The sequence below is a fragment of the Chanodichthys erythropterus genome, chromosome 6 (genome assembly GCF_024489055.1).
Source record: "Chanodichthys erythropterus isolate Z2021 chromosome 6, ASM2448905v1, whole genome shotgun sequence".
In the NCBI taxonomy this organism is placed as follows: Eukaryota; Metazoa; Chordata; class Actinopteri; order Cypriniformes; family Xenocyprididae; genus Chanodichthys; species Chanodichthys erythropterus.
Genome location: NC_090226.1, coordinates 10,917,148 through 10,930,076, shown reverse-complemented (window position 1 = coordinate 10,930,076; position 12,929 = coordinate 10,917,148). Strand labels below are relative to the sequence as shown.

Here is a 12,929-nt window from a genome sequence, read left to right as displayed (position 1 = left end):
AGGAGTACAAAAACGTAATAGCTGTGGCTAAAACTCAAATACGATACAGGACAATGGACCGAACTAAACTCAGGGCTTAAATATATAAGATAAAAGACTATTTATAGGAAGGACTATTATATTTATAGAAACAGTGCCAGATATACAGTAAACAAATACTATAACAAAAATTTCAAAAATGTTTTATGCTTATTAGAATTTTATACTTTTTGCACATTGTTAAAGAGGACCTATTATGCAAAATTCACTTTTACATGATGCTTGGACATAAATGTGTCGGCAGTGTGTGTACACAACCACACTATAATCATAAAAATCTACACACTCCTTTTTTCCCTATAAATCCTCAACAGTCTCATAGAACAAGAGAGCTTAGTTTAATATTCACAGGAAGCACTGTCTGACATCCATCTTTCTGTGTGCGTGCTTCGGGTATGTGCGCTCAGAAAAAAGATATATCAGAAGTTTAGACTAATATGGCTTTAAAACGCATTTAGATAATAAACTTTCATGATGATGAAGAACTGCAATGTGTTCACAGACACATTTTGGGTAGGACTTATATTACAACTTGTAAAAGGGGCATAATAGGTCCCCTTTAAATAAAAAAAAATAAATAAATAGTTTAATCAAATTAAAAATTGATTTTTTTAAAAAATGAACTGGCTTAGCGACATGCTAATGCCAAACTATCTACTGAAATAAGTCGAGTCATCCATGCGCTACTGTAAAACAGTGCTGTTTCACGACACACGTAACTGCTGCCTACACAGACCGTTCTAAATCAATCACATGTGAAGTTCCATTGCAGTTAGAATGACGGCTTAAAAAGGCAGCGGTGTGGTAAGATTTAATAACATGTCGCTTGTCATTGAGACATCACTCGTAACAGCTCAAGCTTTGTTGTTTTCTCAAAGGTTAATGGCTCTATGAAGAATCGATACGTAAAGCATCTGGGTGATACGTGATAAAGTGCATAATCCAGAAGATACAGAAACAGAAGAAACATGACCCTCGAGGAATGGGACTAACTAACTGTCCCTTGCAAGGCTTGCAGCAATAATGAAAAGCTATCCTGAGTGCCCCTCCAAGACACTAAATAAATCACTCTCACTACTACAACGTGGCACCACACCGGCCCAGAGGGAGAGAGAGAGAGGGGAGACATGTATTATTTACCAACAGAAACTGCAATATCAACTGCTTTTCCCTGCCCTGGATCTGTTTCAGCTGCATTGTGCTATGCCAAATGTAGAACGTCGAGGAAGCTGTGGGAGAGTGGGAAACGAGAGAAGAATGGCGAAATGTGCTCTGCACTTGAGAATCTGTCTTTGTTTATCTGCCAGAACAAGTTCAGGGAGGATGACCGCTATGCTATTACGCCATGTCAGATGTCCTAAGTGGCACAACCGCAGTTTCACAGCAAATCAAATCAGACAGTCCAAAGATCCCTTGAACAAACTTTTGTCCCATGAGAAAATACAACTGTATTGTCATTGATGCTGAAGTGTAACATACATATTTTTTCCACTTGTTATATCTCAGAAACACAGACTAGCTCGCTCTTTTTCTTTTGACCCTCTGCAACACCTTGCACATTCTTGTTCTTGCAGTCAAAGAGGTCACTGTAATCAGTGACTTTAATTTTCTCATTTAAATAGCATATTTGGGGGAAAATCTTTAATTCAATTTATATGATTTTACAGTGTGCAAGTACATTCAATTATGAATATTATTAATAAATGTAAAACTTGAGCTCAGCTGATAACATTTGTGGCATAGTGCATAGTGGCATTTGTGGCATAGAGTCCCACACATGACAAAATACATATATTGTGGCCATGAATTAAGAATGTTTTCTTCTTCTTCTGACTCTTAATTCATTCCCTTGATTTAGTAAATCATGGCCACATTGTACCAATTTGTTCTCTCGTTTTGTTAAACTAAAACAACAAATTATTATAGTGTGGCCACAATAAAAGGAGGGAACAAATTATTATACCGTGAGCATGATTAACTTAAAACAAGGGAAGGCTTAAGTAAAACGTGCTGACATATTAATAAGTCATGGCCACAATGTACATGTTTTTTTCCCCACATGTCATGGATGAGGCACCATAGTAAAATAATAATAAATGATAAAACAAGGAGACATTGAAGCACTTATAATGGAAGTGAATGGGGTAATTGTTGGAGGACTTAAAAGCAGAAATGGGGAAGTTATGATTACAATATAATTATAAAAACTAGGGCTGGATTGATTCTCTTTTCGATTCTGAGCTTAGTTTTAACAGCAGATGGTGTTGTAGGCTAGGTTTTAACCGCACACTCAAATGCTCATGAAGAAGAGTGCTTAGAATCGATTCGAGAGAGAATCACAACACATCGGAAAATAAAAGAATCGCTCCAGATTCTTTGTATCGCAAATCGAGAATCGATGTATTGTCCCAGCCCTAATAAAAATGTATATGCAAACATACACACAATATTTTTTACATGATCTTTATTTTTTTATTTTACAGTGATTTTACAATTTTAGGCTTTATGGTGTTGTGTTGTATTATGGCAACAAAGTTGTACAACTGAACCAACTAAAATTTTAGTAAAGGTTAGTGTTTTTAGTGCATATTGTTTACATCTTGTAGCCACACTATTGATACAGTGATTATTGCAATGTTTACGAATTGACTCCATCCACTTCCACACCAATCTTCTCATTGTAACCAGACTCTTTTTTTAAGAAAAGGAGGCTCTAGCATTTCTTTTTTTTTTTTTTGTGGAAATCAGAATTCTTCTTAATATTTTCAATTCAGCCTAACCAAGCTGAATATTAACCTAGAATATTAATTTAATTAGAGAAGTATATGCAATACAATGTGATAAAATTACTTCATGACTTAAAAAGGGATATTTATATTTAAACTGAAAAAAAAAAAAAAAAAGCAATCACTTCAACGATCAGGCTGCAGTTGATGGTTAGCCTACAGTATAATCAACATTTTACGACCATGTACAGCGTTCAAGGCCATAGGAGCTGTACAGGTTACTTTGGAATGGCTAATGCTATTGATACTTGCACTTTATAGTTCTTTTCCTCCCAGTGCAGAAGCAATTAATTTCACTGAACCAGTGAAAATAAAAAAAATAAAAAAACAATGACAAAGCCAGCCCAGATAGGACAAACTGCCATCCCGCAAAGCATGTTTTACATCACACACTTACATGCTTGAGTGAATCAAGAAATAATGTCTTATAGAGTGAGTCAGCGCCGGTGAGTCAGATTTCATGCCGAGTGCCAAGGCTGATAGGAGGAAATAGATGCTAAGATGTACACTTTGTTTGGTGAGTAAGACATCACTGACCTTAGCCACTGTCAGAGAATTCATGCCTGTTCTTGGGGGAAACTGGGGAGATTGAACTGTTGGTTTCTGAGTGTTTTCTATTTATTTTTTGCTAAAAAAACCCCATGCATCTTTCTTTAGATGTAGATAAAGGTCTTGTGGCTGTGGAAAGCACACAACGAGAGTGGTGATGAAACAAAGATGGTTTAATAGTGAATAAGAGAGTGGAGGCTTTGGTGGAGGGCGTGGAGCTGGTGATATATAGAAGCCTGGAGGAGTTGGCCACAGGCACCACGGTGGCACTTAAAGGGTCATGAAACCCCAGAACACAGCTGTTTTTGAGCTGTTAACAGATTTGTATAGGATGCACATCATTGAAAACACTAAAGGTACTCATTAATTTTATTTAAAAGTCGTTATTTTTGCATTTTTCAGAGCAATTTCGGTCTTCCGGTTTAAAAAGCAAAGTCGGAGCAACGTCACAAAATCTGATGTCATCATGTACTACCGACAAGATCCAGAGTGCTGGTTGGCTCCAAGTATGGGCTGGTCGAACATGCTGACGTCAATAGTTTCTGTATTTATTCATGACGAGAAGCTCATTCAATCCAATCAATGCACTGTTGATTATAATTGCGGTATTATGCATGAGGACGTATCACTTCTCTCGCGGCTCGGTCTTCAGAGACATGGGTCGTATAGTTGTTTCCTCAGTGCTATCCAAAAAAATGCGTTTTCCTGTGACGCGACCAGACCAGAGGTTTGGGTGCATGTGGATTGTTTTGCTGTAATCTACCAGCACAAATGGAAAATATGTTCGCATGAGATCGCATTACAGCAGAGAATTCAAATGTCACAAAAGTATGCTTCCCTCGGCACAGCAAGCACATGAATGTTGTTTGTATTTTGTCCGCGATGCAGTCTGAAATGGAGTTTGAATACGAACACATGAATAATACAATTGTTATGAATTACACACGGAGCGCACATATGATCGGTTTCAGCGCGGAGCTCTGCATTGTGTTTAACAACACTAGCCACATGGATCATAGCTCATACAGAATAAATCATCCGTGTTTAAAGTTTTTATAGACATATTTCACATATTCTCCTGCACCAAACATGAACCAGCACAGTGTATGCACACATATTTCATCAAGTCTTGTTCACTGATTCAGTGGTGTAGCCAATATAAATGCAATGACACGATTATTCTAATAGACAAAAGACTGATTTTGAGAGTGCAGTGCTTGTAAATGTAACCAAAGTAGCCTATTATTAGCCCTATTAAATATTCCTTCGCATTTCCTCCTTGTGCTTGGAAGTTTGTTGTCATTTTTCTCTGTGTTCATATTTTATTATTCATTATTCTGTATAATGAGTGTGTTCTATGTCTGTGCTTCATTGGTTGTTCTCTGCCCTCTCCCCGGACAGAACCAGAGCATCCAAATATCTGGACGGGACCGGCCATGAAGACAAGGATTCGAGGGTGGGGACTTGGGTGGGAACTGTATCCGCAGACCACAGATCTATCAGGTCTAGGTCCGCTCCTGGCTCTGCGATGGACTGACCAGCGTGCGTCGACTGAACTGTTATGGCTGTTATGTTCTCCGGCTCTGGTTTCTGGATGAGCTTTTTGGGTAGCTCTGGCTAGCTGGCTGGGAGGGAGAGACTTCTGTTCCGGAGCATCCAGGCCAAATATCCAAAATAATAATGGTTCTCGGGGAGGAGAGACACATATTTTTATATTATTTTGTTTATTTTTTTTTTTTTTTCAAAATTATCCAGCTCTAAATAGATGGTTAGCGTTAAAAAGCATATTATCATTATTATTTTCTCTGCACTCCCTTACAAAATCACCCTAATGATTTCAGAACAATTCTTTCAAGTAATATGGTGAAAATGTCTGTATTTTTTTAAAAACACAATTTATATTGCAGAAACAAATATTGCAATGTCAGTTTTTTTCAATTTCCAATTTGAATCCAGTTTGAAAACAAATTTCACAGTTTAAAATCAGATCAGAATCTGACCTAGCAACTGCAGGTCAGAACTAAAAGAATGCCAGCGATGAGCACACTCTGCTTTTTGTTCCCAGACTAGTCACAGACTTAAAACATCAAAGACTGACAATCCTCAGCCTTGTAGCGTGTGCTGAGTGAATAAAACTGTGCTTGGCTCCTTCGCACCTTACTGTGGAATCTAACAAAGGTCAGTTGCATCATAAAATCCCAATGACCTTAAAATGTGAAGTCAGATAATGTTCTAAAGCGCCTAATTCTCTTTAGAGATATCACTCAAAAAGAATCAAAAGTTAAGAAAAAAAAAAAAAAAAAAAAACAACTCTCAGAAATACATGAAAGGGCCTAGAAAAAGTCTTAAAATCCCCCTATCCCATGTATCATTTAACTGTGCAATGCAAAAGAAATACAACATTATTCTTGTGATTTGGATGTGTGTTATATAAAACTCACCTTTATAAACCTTTGTCTTTCTGTGCTATACAGAGTATATCAATACCTCAAGGGTGTCTGGTCGTTTATGTCAACACGTGGGGGAAAACATGAAATGAGCATCTGCCACACACACACACAACAGATGGCACAATAGATATTCCTGAATGTTCAAATGAGCACCTCACCATGTTGCTTTTTTTCAACTCAAGGACTATTGGAACGGAAAGAATGGTTAGGAAGCAGAAAAACAACATGAGCTAAGACACTTCTCCTCCATCTGTACAGCACTTTGAAGTTTTTTTCAGACATCTAAAGAATCCTTGATCTCACCTTACTCTCATCAATTCTCATATTTTTGCTGAACCACAGGTACACCAATAATAAAGAGCACATAAACATCAGCTCTCCTGAAAGCTTTTTCTATCTTGAGAACTTGTGCAGCATCAGGACAATGGATGGAGAAGCTCAAGTGTTTTCAAATAGCCTCCATCACAATGCCCTGAACACACATTAAGTTCTCGTCTAATCAATTCTATCCGAGAGTGTATTTGATGGTGGTGGCAATGTTTTCCAACAGGCACCTTTGGGGATACAAGGGCCTTGGAACACGCAGGCTTCCACAACAAATCAATCGAGCTTTTCTTCACCAGGAGAGGCTGACGCCACGGCCCTATCTTCATATCTCAGCTCATCTTCCTTTCACTTCTCTGAATTTGATTCATCAGGGGTTTTTTAGATGTTACCATTCATTTATGGCTCTAGCCTGATAGCGAGGGAAAAATGGCCTGCGTCTAAGATACTTTAACAGCCTGTAAAAACGGCTTAAAGGAGGCCTTTGACAGATTTATCCGATACTATGAATTTTCTCTGATGTTTATGTATCTCTGGCTTTTATGCGAGGATGTGACTGAGGTAATTGAATCGGTAAACGGCGTGCTACGGTGAATGCTCGTATTCTCATTCCACGGCAGCCCTTTCATTAGGACAGGAGTGGTATAAATCAAAATGATGTGTTTACCATACCTGATTGAGACAATAAATCAGGGCGTGCAAGTAAAAATCAGAATAAAGGTGCTTTTATGCTAAAGACTTTGGTGTCAGTGTTCGGTTTGTTTGGTTGTTGTGAAAGTGAATCACACTTGAGACCATTTGGAAAGCTTTGTGTACTCCAGCACTCTTCACTATTGAATTTAACAGCTATTACTGACAGTTTTTTTCTGCACGGAAAATTCTGTGCCATAAAAATAAAATCATATTTTGGTTGTGAATTTAAGTGAGCCATCTGTACAAGATGTCATGTATAGCCCAATTCCCGAATTAATGGCTCTTAAGATCTGGTTCTTTAAAGTGAATCAAAAACACTCAGTGCAGCATGATTCTCAAAGAAACAGCTTATATGACAGGTTAAGTCTGACAAATCCTTCACTGAACTGAATTCATCAGTAAACTGAATTCATCATTATTCACTTACTAAACAAAATTAAGCTTTGTGTGCAATATTGCATGAGATAGAGTGCATTTTTCCAACAGCACAACTGTGATACAATTACAACTTAATAGGCAATAAGTTAATATTTTAGACACATATTGCCAGTTACTTTATCAAGTGTTGCTCCTCCAATGAAAATATAGGCCTAGTTCCAAACAAAACCACTGTGTCAGTATGCTATTTACAGATGTACAGTTTTGAGATGTTATTTACAGATGTGCAATCCTAAGATTTGCTTTGTATTTTTCAGTTGGAATATAGCCTGAGGAGAAAAAAAAAGCTGTTCTTATGTCTGGCTGTTCTGGTGCTCGGTGGTCAGTGCTCTGTAGGGCCGGCCAGAGGGCAACAGGTCAAAGAGAAGGTGGGCTGGATGTGAGTGGGATCCAAAGTGATTTTCCTAGCCCTTTTTCTCACTCTGAAGGCGTTTCTCAGTTCTTGGAGGTTGGGCAGTGGGGCACCAATAACCCTCTCAGCAGTCTTGACTGTCCGTTGTACTCTTCTGATGTCTGATTCGGTGGTTGAATCAAACCAGACAGTTATAGATGAACACAGGACAGACTCAAAGATGGCCAGAAATGTATCAGCAGCTCCTGTGGCAGGTTGAACTTCTTCAGCTGGTGAAGGAAGTACAAACCTCTGCCGGGTCGATGTGGGTAGACTGTCCCACTTCAGGACCTGAGAGATGGTAGTGCCCAGGAACTTGAATGACTCCACTATTGATGTTTGTGATGGTAAGTGGGGGGAGTGCTGAAACCCACAATCATCTCCACTGTTTTATAACCTGCACGCATCTCCAAGCAACACTCTAAAATGATGTTCCTGAATGAATCAGTGTTTGAACAAATCAGATGAATGAATTATTCAATGACTCATTTGTCCCTATCTACTTGCATAACAATGAAACCTGCAGGAAGAATCACTGAAAGATACCCATCAAACAAGCAGAGTGAAAAGTTCAGGAGAACCTCAACTAAATGTTCCGCAATATAGCATAATGTACTGCATTTCTCATAGTTGCTTGTTTAAACAATTAAAATTAATTAAAAAACAAACAAACTCCATCCTGCACACTGTGAAAAACATAAGTTGAGAAAACTGGAAGCAACCAGCTTCAGGACTTTGAGTATGCTCAAATTTTGAAAGATTTGATGTGTCAGCTTAATTAAAGTTGGTCTGACATAATATAACAAGTTCTGTAAACTCAAAAATAATGTTTTATTTGTCTTTACTATTTAATATTTTAAGCTGCTCACACTAAACTGCGTAAAATTTTTCATTTTTCATTTTTCAGTCATACTTTAGATTAAGGTCCAATTCTCAGTATTAACCAAGTTGACTTTTGCCTCAATAAACTCCTAATTAAGCTCATTAATAGTTAGTAAGGTAATTGTTAAGTTTAGGTTTAGGGTAGGATTAAGGGATGTAGAATATGATCATGCAGAATAAGGCATTAATATGTGCTTTATAAGTACTAATAAAGAGCCAGTATCCTAGTAATATGCATGCAAATAAGCAACTATTTAATAGTGAGAATTGGTTGTTACCCATTTTTCTACATTTGATTGTTTATTCAACCAATACAACAGAGTTTGTCTGACAAGTTAGATGTTTTACAGTGCATCACCCATATGAGCACTCAAACTCTAAAGCAAACCACTGCACCACATTGCTGACATCCAAAATATTCTAGCAAGCACTGCTGGATTCGGCTGCACCACAAAACTCTGTCAAATGGTATACATGCTTTACCCGGTAGCAGCGCTGAGCTGTGATATGAGACACCCAGTTGACAGTATTAGCTGGAGTAGCTTGATTTGATCAGGCCTATTACAGTGATAACAACGTGATCTGGGAGCTGGGACCAGCACAGATAGTCTCCTCACCCACATCTGCAGCTGACTGATTTAGCGCATCGGTGTACATGTCAAGACTGCTGTGTCAAGGAAGGTCTGGAATGAGATTAGGACATGCAACTTTTTTAATTGAGAAAACTCTGGTGATGAGGCTGGCAGTTGGCTGCTGTTATAAATCTCATTCATGCTTGGCAAAAACATTTGCAGATCAATATGATCAAACGCAACCCGAGCAGCCAATCTAATGCAAAAGGGTCCGTTTCAGCTAACAGGCTGATTTTGTCACAGATTACAAGACCATCAAAATTGCATTAAACGCTGCAACTAGGGGCCCATCGCTGAAAAGACCAAAAATGTCTCGTTTATGGATGAGCCCCATGGTTAGCGATGCCCTCACTGCCTGGCAATAACTTCAAAGCCTCTTGGGAATCTTTCTAGAATCAATGAATAATTGCATTAGTGTCATATGTTGCATGTCATTCTGCTCCCGCCCTTTCATATCAAGAGAATGGCAGATCATTAAAGACAGGGCTTTAGTGTCTCGAAAGGGACAAAATACATTCAAATGTGAAACAGATTTTATGAGAAAGGCATGAGAGACAGAAAATCACCATTTCCTCGGAATTTAATTATGCTGAATCTTATTCTTCCTGCCTCTCCACAGCCGAAAATTTGAACAAAGCCATTATGAAGTCCTCAAGGCCATCTATACATCTAAACTCAATTCTATTCACACTAAGAAAGCATGCAAATATATTACGGGAAAAAAAAACAAAACAAAACAAAACAAAACAAAACAAACAACAAAAAAAACTTGCACTGCCAACAATATATGATGAAGTGAGATATGGAACAGCCCTCAAAGGACATCCGAGCACTTATTCCCAATAATATGGCTTGTGTACAACACAGTATGCATGCTGTCAACAATTAAAGATGTGAAGAAACACAGGGTGCTCATAATTTGGATACGTTTGGCAGAAAAGAAGAAAATGAGGGAAATTTCCATTATCTCTGATGCCACTTGGCTTATGGTGGTTCAGTCATTACGCCATTGAGAAAAACAGTTTAACCAGACCATAGTTAATCCAGACCTGAAGAAGCCAGCCTGGATTCCATGCTGCGGTGCTATTGTGGCAAAATATCTGAATTTCTCAGAGAAAAATAGGCTATATCTTTGAAAAATAAAAGCAGGGAAAGATGAAAGCATCTGGTTTATTCTTATTATAGTTCAACGGAAGCATAATTATAGCCTTGAAAAAGATTGGAAAGATTTTGGGAGGTGCTGTTTGACTTTTTAGTGTCCCCCTGTGACTTAAGCATATCTTGAAACAAACAGACACAAAATTTAGAGCTAAAGACAGCAGATAATTATAATTATGTTATGCAAACTTTATAGGATATACTGAAATATTGCAATAATTGTACTTTCATCCATGCTTTTTTTAGATTAAATCTTGAATTACAACACAATTGAGATATAGTACCTTCAAATAACATCTTACTGTCTTTCTTGCAAGGACATGCCTTTAATTTTAGCCGACAATCTTGCAAGGATATGCCTTTAATTTTACCCGACAACTAGATTAGTTCAAATCTTCTGCCAAAAGGATTCTTCCTTCTAACTAGCACTTGTGGAACTGTCTGTACAAAACAAAAAGGTGTTAATGTCTATTTCCTTTTGTTAATGTCTAACTTTTATAAATAAATAAAATAAGCTCCAAGTATGGTCTAAAAGACCTGCAGATTGTCCAAACCATCAAAATAAATAAATAAAATAAAATAAAATCATTTTTGGAGAGAAAAAACAAACCAAAAAAAACAAAAAACAAAAACACTTTAAAACAAGATTTTTTTTTTTGGCAGGCAAATGGTGTAGTTACGGCATCAACCAACAGGGGTAACAAGGCCATGCTAACCAGCCAGAATTTGAGCCCTTCGTACACAGTTAAACATACTTGAAGAGTAACAAAACCATACAAATTCAAGGCTAACAGCAGTCTTTCATCTTAACTGGGACACATTTTAATTGTTGCATTTTTATTTATTAAGTTCCTGGCTTGGTCCTAATTATCTAAATGCTAGCAGCAGGAAACTTGAAATTCATCTTTAGTTTGTTAACGTCTTTATCAGTTCATTATTGCCCCACCCCCTACCCCCCTCCTCCTCAGTGGATGATGGTTTTACCCTCAAAAAACAAACAACATAAATCATTAAAATATGCTTTCATTAAAAGAGCACCGAGACACATTATTTTCAAAAGAATGCTGAGAGAATCCTGATGACATAGATCACATACTGCTCTCTACTTGTTTTAACTGACAGATGCTAGACTTTGCTGGCTTTTCATTCCACTTGGGGAAAGCATTTTGCAGTAAAAACAAAACAAAACATTCAGATACAAATAAATAAATATATAAAACACCAGTGAGAAGAACACTTTCTGACTATGTTACATCACTTACCTGGAACACAGATGACTTAGCTCAATAAACTGTAGGTTTTAGCAAGGGAGTCTGTGATGAGAAGATATACTGGTAAAACTCACAGTGACACACTGACAGCAACACTGCATTACATCACCACCCTGCAGCTCTGCCCCTAGGGCCAAACTGCTCTGCCTGAATAAAACACCAGTGTAAAGTCCATACTCTGTGCATTATCTCAGCATACAGTATGACAAGACAAAACCGTTACACAAATACACTGTATGTCACCATCGAGCATGAACCAGCCCTTTGTTTACCACTGTGTCTAAAAGTTTGTATATTATATTTTATATTATTAGTGGAAATTTTATTTTTCTAATTGAAAAAAATATGTATAATATAATTAGTGGTGGTCCGTTATCGGCATGCTGCGTTAACGTGAGACTCTTATCGGGCAATAAAAAAATATTGCCATTAATCTATTCTCAAAGTTGGGTTGGGAGCTGGGTCTATACTATGCAAGCTATGATGACTTTCACCTTGATATTTTAGCATGGATGTATACCTAGCCGAATTGACCCTTTGCAAAGACCCGCCCCCCTTAGTTACTGTTGCTTTGTCCGACAAGCCGTGGCGCTGTCACTCCACACGCAGTGAAAAATACATCGCGGAGCAAAGAGGACACTGACAACACGTCGGCAGACAAGACAGAGCAGGTTACTTTTGATATTAAACAAAGTCCCATCTTTAAAACTGTCATTTTTTTTAAGAAATTCAAACAATAAAAAACGTTTTGTTGCTCTTTAATGTGTCGTGACAGATTGCTGTAGCGCCTCAGCTCAAGAGGCTCGTAAAGCGATCATCTGTTTCTACGAGTCCATTTATAGCATCAAATAAACATGAATGAACATGAGAATGAATGTTGTTTCAAACGCGGAAAGATGTCAATATACACAATTTTTCAAGTTTAACTCCACCGAGGTTAATCTTCTAACTCCTGACTGCTTTGTCGGACAAAATGGCGGATTACTTTTAGTCATTATTTGGGTAGCACACATATTCTGAATGTTTTCGGCAGAATTCAAATGAGCCATTTTAATCTCGATTAATTCCAAAATTACAGTGAGATTAATCTAGATTAAAATTAATAATCTATGCCCACCACTAAATATAATATAATATAATATAATATAATATAATATAATATAATATAATATAATATAATATAATATAATATAATATAATATAATATAATATAATATAATATAATATAATATAATATAATATAATATAATATAATAATATAATATAATATAATATAATATAATATAATGATCTGAATAAAACTTAATAAATTAACA

General features: G+C 37.2%; 1 protein-coding gene across 7 annotated transcripts in view; it reads right to left on the bottom strand.

The window, feature by feature from the left end:
* Nucleotides 1-12,929, bottom strand: part of igsf21a (immunoglobin superfamily, member 21a) — a 258,609-nt gene that overhangs the window by 110,516 nt on the left and 135,164 nt on the right. Inside the window, exon 1 of one of the 7 annotated variants that reach the window (XM_067387244.1) lies at nucleotides 11,605-11,634. The exons of the other annotated variants lie outside the window; for them this stretch is intronic. The gene's annotated coding sequence lies outside the window, so the exon portion shown is untranslated. Of the gene's footprint in view, nucleotides 1-11,604; nucleotides 11,635-12,929 lie in introns of those variants that run through there. 7 annotated transcript variants of the gene reach the window in all.